This window comes from Oreochromis niloticus, linkage group LG3 (genome assembly GCF_001858045.2).
Source record: "Oreochromis niloticus isolate F11D_XX linkage group LG3, O_niloticus_UMD_NMBU, whole genome shotgun sequence".
Lineage (NCBI taxonomy): Eukaryota > Metazoa > Chordata > Actinopteri > Cichliformes > Cichlidae > Oreochromis > Oreochromis niloticus.
This window is the reverse complement of record NC_031967.2, coordinates 6,367,919-6,379,164: the sequence shown is the minus strand read 5'-3', so window position 1 is coordinate 6,379,164 and position 11,246 is coordinate 6,367,919.

The following is an 11,246-nucleotide window of genomic DNA, read 5'->3' as shown; positions in this document are numbered from 1 at the left end:
GGACTCGGGAGAAAGCCACTTATTTGTGACAATCAGAAACCGAGTCGCTGTCTAAAAGGATTCAGCGAGATAATCCAGTCTAAATTCTTTTTCTTTTTTGAAATGTCGTCATTTTGCTGAGGGTGGAAACGAAATGAGACGATAGATTCCACTATCAGCAAAGAAAGAATGAAAGAATGAACAATGAGTGAAAATAAAAAAAATGGGGAACTGACTGGACTGGTAAAAGCTGACAAGTCCTGACTGACTTGACCACTATGCAAGGTTAACCCCCACCCAGACATGACAAAGGGGTGGATGTATCTGTGTGTGTGTCTTTTGTTGCAGGAACAGGATGAAACCAGAGTAAACTTTGGGTCACATGAATTTTTCTGGATGTTTTTGAATTTACCAGCGGTGTTATTCTTCACCTTGTGTTGCTTACAGAGGTCACTGTGAAAAAGTGTGTATACACCTGTGCAGTGCAAACATTTACATTACTTTTCCACAGCAGAGGGTTAATCATGTGATTTGATCATGTGATTTACAGTAGGACACACAACTTAATGATGTTTTTCTACCACAGGATTACTGGGTTTTTTGTGTGAAGGAAACTGTGGTTACAGCCTATATGTTGGTGATGAAATTACACTGTGTTGTTGAGAAAATGTTGAATATTACAGGGGAGAAGTGTATACAGTGTGTTTGAAACCAGTGTTGCTTCTTTTTACAGCAGTGTTAACTTTATGACCTTTTACAGCACCTCTGGAACCTGCTGACCGAGGCCTGACCACCAGGATGATCCGTGTGTTTTGCTAATGTTTGTTTTATTTTAAGAGTGCTTGTAAAGGATTCAGCACAGACAGACAAGTGACAACTGAACAGATGTGCAGTGTTTACAGAATAGTTTAATATGGGGCTCATTATGTTCATAGTGATAAAATGAGTGAGTGACAAGCTTAAGGAAAGTCACTGAATACAATGTGGAATGAAATTGGGATGTTCAATGATTTGGAGCAAATTATGGCAAAAAGGTAGGGGTTTAATGAGTTGAGCAAACTGCAATGATACTTGTCTCTGTGATCCTGAATACTTTATTACTCTTATGAGCTACAGTTGTTTGGAAATGTGAAGTTGTTTTAACTTAAAGACTTTGTCTTCTAGGATACAGGCTCCAGGTGGAGCTGGGAGTTACACAACCTTAACATTTAAGCACTGACTAATGTTCTTAACACAGGGTTACAGGTGGAGTGGATTTGCTCCAAGAGGGAAACCCTGAAGAATTCTTCAGGGAGAATGTGCAACATTCTTGTGCATGTCTCATTGTGTGGAGTTGACACATGGCGTGACAAAAGAGGAGCGTCAATTTTTAACTTGCAGGTGTCGTGAGGTACCATGAGAAGGAGTGACTGAGGAGATCATCCACAAGATGGAAGCTGAGGCCAGGAGAGAGGCTTCAGGAGGATCAGTGAGGAGCAGAGATCACCGAAGGTGTTTCACTTTGCCATGCAGTTTTTAGGTTTGCCTGATTATAATAAGCAGTTTGTCCAAACATTTCACTGCAAACGACATTTCATGACCTCAATGTTAGCACAAGACAGCGGGGGAAGAATAAAGCCAGTAGCTTACTATTCTAAAAGATTAGATCCAGTTGCTTGCGCTTTGCCTCCATGTGTGAGATCAGTATGTGCAGCGGCTCAAGCTGTACAATGTTCTGGGGAAATAGTTTTATTTCACCCTTTGACACTGCTGGTTCCACACGAGGTAGATGTTTTATTGCTGCAGATTAAAATGACATTTTTGTCACCTGCAAGACACTTGTCTTTAATGCCACTGCTACTCTCACAACCACACATAACCATAAAGCGGTGCACAACTCTAAATCCGTCAACCCTCCTGCCGATGGAGGAAGAGGGCACTCCTCATGAGTGTTGAGCACGTAGAGAAGGAGTGTAAGCTAAGGGATGACTTAACAGATGTGCCACTTGGTGAGGGAAAGGTTTGGTTTGTTGATGGTTCGAGTTTTAAAACAGCAGAGGGACAGGCTAAAACAGGTTTTGCTGTAGTAGATAGTGAGAAAGTTATCCGTGCAGGACAATTAGCATGTTCCATGTCTGCTCAAGCAGCAGAGATGCTAGCTTTAACGGAAGCGTGTAAAGCTGCAGAGAAACAAAATGTGACAATATACACTGATAGCCAATATGCATTTGCTACATTACATTTCTTTGCAGTGCAGTGGGCATCTATGGCAGAAACAACAGCTGTGGCTCACAAAAGGAGCGAGCTTGCAAGATGATGTTTATTATCTATGTAATAAACCAATACTGCCTAAAAATTTATATAAGACTGCTGCGATTTTGAGCCATGGGCCGTGCCATGTCTCAACTGGGGGGATGATGGCAGCAGTAGAGCAACATTTTCATACTCTAGGATTTAATGCTTTTTCAAAAAAAAAAATTGCAGGTCATGTATGATATGTTGCAAGCACAATTCTCAGGGTAATTTGAGACCTAAGAGAGGGAAATTCCCCAGACCCAGTCACCCATTTCAAGTTATTCACATGGACTTTATAGAGCTGTCCAACTGTAGTAACTATAAGTACTGTTTAGTGATAGTGTGCCCTTTTTCAAGGGTAGAAATCATCCCAACTAGGAAAGCAGATGCTATTTCAGTAGTCAAAGCAATATGTAAGAATATCATCTCGGAACACGGGATTCCGGAGACTATTTATAGTGATAATGGCCCACACTTTGTAAGTGCAGTGATTGGGTTAATGGCACAGCATCTAGGGATAACACTAAAACATCATTGTTCATATCACCCACAAAGTGCAGGGTTGGTAGAAAGAACTAATGGGACAGTAAAGCTAAGGCTTAGGAAGTCAATGGAAGAGACAGGCAGGACATGGGTAGACTGTATAGAATTAGTTAAGATGTACATGAGGATTACTCCAACAGAGAACGGTCTGACACCCTTTGAGATTATATATGGTAGACCATTTACAGTTCCAGTATTCTGTAGTGATGTTAAGAAAGAAGAATAGGAAAACACATTAGCAGATTGGATGCTTAAAATGTTAAAAGTAAAGAAGTCATGAGAACAAATGATCAGCCAAATGATTCTGTTTCCCCACAGGAGCAGAGCCTGAAGTCTGGAGATTGGATGCTGATAAAGGCCATAAAGAGGAAGTGCTGGTCCAGTCCGCGGTGGCAAGGTCCCTATCAGGTGCTGCTGACTACCCCCAGAGCGGTGAAGATTGTTGAGAGGCCCACTTGGATACATCAAATGCACTGCAAGAAGGTAACACACTTCCTGGCCGACTCTGGGTAATGGTGAAAAGTCCAGGGTACAAAGGGGGGAAGTCTCTAGGGCCTTCCGTCTCAATCCTGGTGAAGAAACCAACGGATCCAGAACCCATTTAGAATGGCTAGGAATGTGCTGTTCGCCTTCTTGAGCCTGTTAGCCCTGAGTGGGTTGACAGGAGCGCACTGGGACAAAGCAAACCACACCCAGGAGTAAAACGCACTTGGAACACTGCCAACTTCTCAACTCCCCTGAACCTGAATGGAAAGGTTGATTCGCCAGTAGCTGGGAAGGTGAATTGCTCTGGTACGACAGACCTGCTGGCCTGACCCCAAGTATCTGACCCGCTGCTGGACATTATACTGCTAAACAAACTGGAAGCAAGCCAGTTACCCATGTGTATGAAGAGCAGTGGTTCAGTTCAGGTTGGGGATTTGCCATGGCATTTGTGCAACATCACCTATTCTTTTTGCCCTCTGCAAGAAGGAATGTAAACAGGAAGCCCCTTTTGTTTACATTTGCATCATGAACACTTCCATAAGGTGGTTGAAGTTTTGAGCCATGGGTGGACATGACTCGAAAAGGAGGGAGAAGATCATAAACAACTTGATCCAATTTCCTTTAAAAACTTTTTCTGCAGTGACAACAGGAAAGGAGAGGAGTTGTAAATGCAGATAATTCACCAGTTGACTCTAACCCCCACAGTGAGAAGATTTGGGGGGTTGATAGGGGTCATAAAGAGGAGTGTTGACTAGGCTACAGCTTTGAAGATAGCTGGAAGCCACATGGACAAACAATAAGACCAACTGATGTGTTTGAATGCCATGTCTGTATACATTTGGATTGTAGTGGCATATGATTTTGAGAATGTTGATTGTTGTTTGACTGTTGACATTCATTTGTTTACTTGCAGGATGCAGTTTACTGTGTATGAGATGAATGAGAAGTAGGATAATTGCTAAGAATGTTTAGAACATGTATTAATGGTGAACTTTTGCTGCAATAGGATGTGAATGACGTGAGGAGCTGTGCATGAATGAAATCTACACTGACACTATTAAAAACAAAGGTGCATAAGTGGAAATTTAAGTATATAATGACAAAAAAGGGGGACTGTTGGAGTCAAATTGTTAAATGTTGTCATTGTGTTACTTAAATTGGTAAGTCTTAGTTCAAACTGTAGGATCAAAGACATTCCTTTGTCTCTGACCACCTCTCCAGCCACTCTGTTGGTGGGGGAGGCTGAAAGTGTTTTATTATAGGCACATCCTATCTGAAAGTTCTGTTTCTTGTGTGGTAAGCTTCCTGCTTTTATGATCCTTTTGGTGAGCAGGAGGTCACACGCACAAACACACACAGACACAGACACGCTTACACGTGCACACACATACACACATAGTGCCTTATCTTTTGTAACCATTGGGGGGTTTTACAATGGGAGGTGCTTGTGTGTACTGTAACTGTTTTCAATAAAAAGCAGCGAGTGGAGGCCTGAGTGGGGGTCAGTCTGTGGTAGGGTTCAGAGTGTGTTCCTGAGACACCGACTGCGGCCTCCCTTGTGCAAGTAAAATCGATCGATCGCTGATTGTCTTGTTTTCTTCATGAAGAATAAGTTTCTAAACTAGCGGGGACTGTGGAAGCGCAGACCCAACATATACTGTCTAAAAATAATTTACAGAATCTACGCTTTGATGACATGAACTATGCCACAGTGACTTTTGGACTAAAACTCTGGAGACCAGCTGAGAAGCAGCTGAACCTCCGCTCAGAGTGGAACTGTGCCTTTACTCTGCTCTTTGTCAGAAAACTGTTGTGGGAGTTATTACCCTGGCTTTTTTTTTTTTTTTAATTATTTTAAGGCCTAATACTTTTTCAAAAAGTAAAACTTTTATTTGAAGAAAGAAGAATATGGGGCTGAAGTCTCCTCAGGGTGACATGTGCGAACACAATTGTCACAGCTGCATAATCTGCAGCTGTGGATATACACAGAATTTTAAAAAGATCAAATGAATGACACAAGCTTGCTGTTGCATTTTGACAGTTGTAACATTCGGCACTGTCTGCATTAGTCAGATGTATACGTGTTAAAGTCTAACAGGTTTACAGTAAGTTGATTCAATGTGTATAAGCATCCTTAAAACTTGTGAACTTGTGAAGTGCTTAAAGCAGCGTGAAACGTTTACAGCCTCATCTGAAACCACTCACTCTGGTCCACACTGTGAATGTTCCAGCAGTAACAGATCAAAGGAGAGCTACAGTAGGTGCAGCTGCAGTCCATCTCCCCTGTGACATGCACTCCCCTCACAGTACATTCAATTATTCCAACAATATATATTAGATTATAGTTATATGAATTTCTTTGGTTTGGTCTAATTACATCCAGGAGGTTTTCCAACAGCTCTAAACTCACGCATGAAATCCATTTTTATGTGCTCATTCTTAGAAGATTAAATACCTTGTTTACACAACAACTTGCGCTTGAGATGTTTTGTTACTTCAGGTATTTTTCTAGTATAACTGACTACTGTTGTCAATTATTACTAACCTCATGACATCCACCAGGCATTCACTGTGAAAGAAATAGGTGTAAAGCTGACCACACCTCTATTTATGTGTTTTTATGTATGGAATTTTCATGTGTTTAACACTCAGATATACAGTAAACACATCCAAAACATAACCAAACCTTAAATGGATACCTGAAGATCTGGCTGATGTTGAGAAGTTAAAACTTTATTTATTTATTGACACCTGCATCCAGTTCATCCTGTGAGAGAGACTGGTCTTTATACAGTCTCTGCTTTTTTGTTCTCTGTGAACACTCAAAGAACTTTACACAACTTCATTCACCCACTCATACAAGCACTTGTTTCTATGCTTAAGTGCTTTCTGTTTAAACATTCACACACATTCATAATCTAATGGATGCATTAGAGGTCAATCTGGGGTTAGTATCTTGCCTAAGGATATTTAGAGCAGCCAGGGTTTGAACCACCAACCTTCTGGTTGGTAGATGACCTTCTATAGCTGATGAGCTCCTGAAAGTAGAGGTGGAAGAAGCTAAAGTACTTGGAGAAAAGTCAGTAAGCACAGGAGGTAGAAAAGTCCCACAAAGCTTTGAATATAGAACCTTCCTGTCAGTCACAATGGGGTGGCTGTAGCTCATTTGGTAGAGCAGGTCACCTAATAATTACAAGGCTGGCGTTTCAATCCCTGTCTGCTCCAGTCTGCATGACAAATATCCTTGGCAGTTACTCTCCAATCCATCCATTGGAGTGTGAAAGCATGTTAATGCTAGAAAGCACTGAAAAGGGGCATAGAAATAACATAATAACACGTTTAGTGCTCAGATATAGTAGAAAAACGCTATATAAGAACCAACCCATCACAAGTGCTAATATCTGAACCACCTTGCCGCTGAGATACATAACATACAGTGTATATCGGGAGACATTAAATAAGGAGGCTGTAGTCAGATCCAGAGTGTGCTTAAAAGAAAAATGGACTTTTACTATTCAATCTTAAACACATTTAACAAACTAAATGATTAAAAAAATTAGATGTGTTGCATGGAGTACCAGCAGTGTCAGAAAATGTATGAACGTGATGGCATGATGAACGTGTTCTGAATGCAAAACAAAACCAAAAGCACAAACAAATGCACAGTTTGACATACGGGCAACTTCTTCAAGATATACACACTGAACATTATGAAGTAGTCATGGATAACTTGCTGAACATTGGAAGAAACATCCATCTTCTTTCTTAAGACTTAAATGATGCATCTGATGACATTTTGGACGTTTTATGGAAGTCAACAGCAGTGACAGGGTGAGTGAAGTGCACATTACATAACTGTTGTTACTTGAAGTGGCTGTAATCATGATGATGCAGTATATCTCAAGGCAAACAATTGTTTCACTTTTTGGGCTCAGCAGAGGACAGAAATTTGAATAGTTATCTACTTAAACCAGAATGTTGCAACATTTCAGCAGCAGTCCAATGGATAAACCAGCTTTTGTCACAGTTGGCGGAAGCTGGCTGTGTGGAATGAGAATGAGGACCCAAGTGCTGACACGCAAAAAACAAAACAGATCTAAATCTTATCAGAAGGCGAGCCGTTTATTGAAGGCTGGTTAACAGTACAAAACAAAAAGGCAAAAGTGAAACTATACAATAACCTAAACTGGGAGAACTAAGGCAAAAGATTAAAAAAAAAACTGGAACATGAACATGTACATGGAATTCTGGCACAGAAAAACATGAAATGTGAAGACTTGCGATGAGTACATAAAGATCTTGAAAACATGGCATGAGCATGGCAGAATGGCAGAATAGCAGACGATCGGACGAAAAAATGAATGAAAATTCGGAGGCTAAATACACACAGGAGCTGATCAAGGGGAAGTGGAAACACATGGGGAAACAGCTGATACGAATGAACATAATGACGCCACAGGGGAAGTAAAACTAAACACACTGAACATGGAAGACTTATAAAATAAAACAGGAAACATGGAGAGACATAGGCGTGATAAGACAAGCTTGACAATATGAAACTCGCAAACAAGAAACACATGACCGACTGGGGAGACACTGAACACAGGGAGAGACACATGAAAACAGATAAGGGACACGCAAGCAAGGGCATAACTAAACATTAAACAAAAAGGACAAGACAGACTAACACAGAAGACAGGAAAAGTCTCACAAACAAGGGGACATAGGTGAAACATAAACTAGACTAAAACTCAACTAAACCCAACTAAATAATAGAACAAGAACTTGACATTATTGCATTAACATAAAAAAAAAATCAAAAATAAGTCAAGTCAAGTGGCTTTATTGTCATTCCAACCATGTTCAGTGGTACAGTACACAGTGAAACGAGGCAACGTTCCGAAGAGTGTGTATGAGGGGTGTGCTGGGTCTTCCACAATGCTGGTGGCTTTGTGAATGAGGCAGGTGCAATAAGTGTCTGTGATGGAGGGAAGAGAGGCTCCAATGATCTTTTCAGCTGTTCTCACTATTCATTGTAGGGTATTGCAATTCAGTGCAGGGCAGTTACCATACCAGACTGCTACCATCCACCATCCAGCTGCTCAGGAAGGCTTTGGTAGTCCCTCTGTAGAAGGTGGTGAGAATGGATGGAGGGAGATGGGCTTTCCTCAGCTTCTGCAAGAAGTAGAGACGCTGTTGGGCCTTTTTAATTTTGGAGGTGGTGTTGAGGGAGGTTCTCCGCCAGGTGGACACCAAGGAATTTGGTGCTCGTGATGACCTCCATAGAGGATCCATCGATGTTGAGTGGACAGTAATCTCTCCGTGCTCTCTTGAAGTCAACAATCATCTCTTTTGTTTTGTCCACGTTTAGAGACAGGTTGTTGACTCTACACCAGTGTGTTAAATTCTAGATGCCCTTGACAGAAATTGTGTTTGCTTGGTACTCATTGGTACTCCATCTTCCTGTGTCCGCATTCGGGTCCTCATCACACACACTCCGACGGGTTCTGGTTCTCTGTTCAAGCAGAATCACTCACCTTGCAACATGAGTGATTGGAGCCAGATGGGGTGCCCATGGGAAAGTCAGATATCGCCCATTGTCACTGCGAATTTTGCACATTGCTACTGTTACAGTAGATTGTTTTGTTTGCTTGCTTGTTTGTTTTGAATTGTCAATGCTGAGTCAGTATTATATACCATAAGATTCATACATTAATCTAAGACACTTCTGATTAATTTATCATTCTGACAAAAAAATTATGTTGTATATTACAGGTCTGAGAGAAGAAGAAAAACAAACTACATGAAAGTGTTTTGTCATGCTGCAGACATATGTCTGACTAAAAGTCTCAGTAGCACTTTATAATACCAATTATATTTATAATAACTAATATAAATAACACTCTTAATTATTATTAAGGTATTTGGAAGCTATAGGAAAGTGCTTCATTTACCATTTATATAGCATTACTCCTCATTAGTATCCCTTTACAAATACAGATTTAATATTAGGACTATGGTTATGATTATGATTATTAACAGCAGTGATGTAGTAGCAGTGATAGCTATACATAGTTACATATACAGTTTCATATAGAGCAGAGATAGCTGTACTTGGTATAATAGTACCAGATGGACAAACATAACTGTATTTATATCTGTATTTATAAATGACAACATCTTGTGTTGAAGGTGTGTTGGGTGGGTGTGTTGGTGTCTGTGAAAAAGTGATCTGAATCTGTTATCCTGTGGGCACACCACCCACAGGAGGGGGCGTACGGGTTTGGTGCTTGGTGGATCGGTTGGCAGTCAGATGTGGAGGTCCAGGCACGCTGACCCCTGGCTTCCAAAACTGTCTTGTGTTACATGGAATGTTACCTCACTGATAGGAAAGGAGTGCAAACTGGTGTGTGAGGTTGAGCGACAGCAACTAGATATAGTCAGCTTACCTCAACAGATGGTTCAGGATCTGGAACCAGTTTCCTAGAGAGTGGTTTCACTCTGCAGTTACCCTCGGTGAGAGACAACAGGCAAAGGTGGGTATACTTGTATGCCCCAGTTTGCTGCCTATATGTCGGGGTTTTCCCCAGTGTACAAGAGGGCTATTCCCTGCACCTCAGGTCCTGAGTATTGTTTGTGCCTATGTGCTAAATAACAATTCAGTGCTCCACCCAGAAACTCAGTTGTTCTGCTCTGGGACTTAAATGCTCACATGAATAATGATAGTGTGACCTGGAGGGGTGTTATTGGAACAGCCTGCATGATCTGAACCTGAATGGTGTTCTGTTATTTCACTTCTGTGTGAACCACAGTTTGTCCATAACTTTGGCCATGTTTGTATTCCACACATGATGTAGTCAGGCAGTGGAAGGAACACTTTGAAACTTCTCAATCCCATAGTCATGCCTTCCATCATGGAAGTAGAGAGAGACAACTCGCCCATCACTGGGGGGGAAGTCACTGACATGGCTAAACCAGTGCACAGTGGCAGGGCCCCTGAGGTGGATGAGATTTGCTCTAAGTTCCTGACGGCTCTGGATTTTGTATGGCTGCCCTGACTGATATGTCTCTGCATATCAGAGAGGTTGGGGGCAGTGCCTTGGGAATGCCAGACTGGGGTGGTGGTAGTAGTAGGGGGACTGGAGGGTGTGGTATACTACACGGGAATCTCACTTCTCAGCCTCCCCAGGAAAATCTATGCCAGAGTAATGGAGACAACAGTCCATTTGTCAGTCAAACCCCAGATTCAGGAGGAACAATGTGGATTTCATACTTGTCATGGAGCAATGCACCAGCCCTATATCCTCTCTAGGATATTGAAAATAACCACTGACTATTGGCGCCTTGTGTCTGGTGGCGGTTGTCCCTCAGAGTGTGAACAGTTTCTTGACCTCAAGACTAAACTGATCACGGTTGACAGGTAAAGAGCTCCCAGACAAGATCGGCATGGTCAAGCTTCAGCAGTAGGTCACCTCATTATCAAGAAAAGAGCATGTAGTCTGTGGCAAGCTCCCAAATAATGTTTCTATGTCACCAGGGACCACAGTGATCACTGAAGCCACTTCATCAAAGTCCATGCCAAGTAATATCATGGTTGGCCGGATCATCACACAATTGTGGGGTGATTAGTGGGTTCCCATGAAGGTCATTAACCTGCTGGATAAACCTGTCACTCCGGTGAGGTTGGCAACTTCCCTTTCTTCCTCTTGCTCAGATTTGTGGGGTTGACAGGTGCCCTGGAAAACATCAAAATCTTTGACAGCAAGGGGATACGTCAGCCAACTTGCTGTGTCTTCAATTTTAAACGGAGACTATAACAGGTTCTGTGAAACATATTGACGTGTGCCAAGTTGGTCAAGGGGTGAAAAGGAAATTGGTTAAAATGCTTGAAAAGTACAATGACATTTTCTCCAAGCATACACATGACTGTGGAAATGCAGAAGGTCGTTGTACATCCTCTCAGG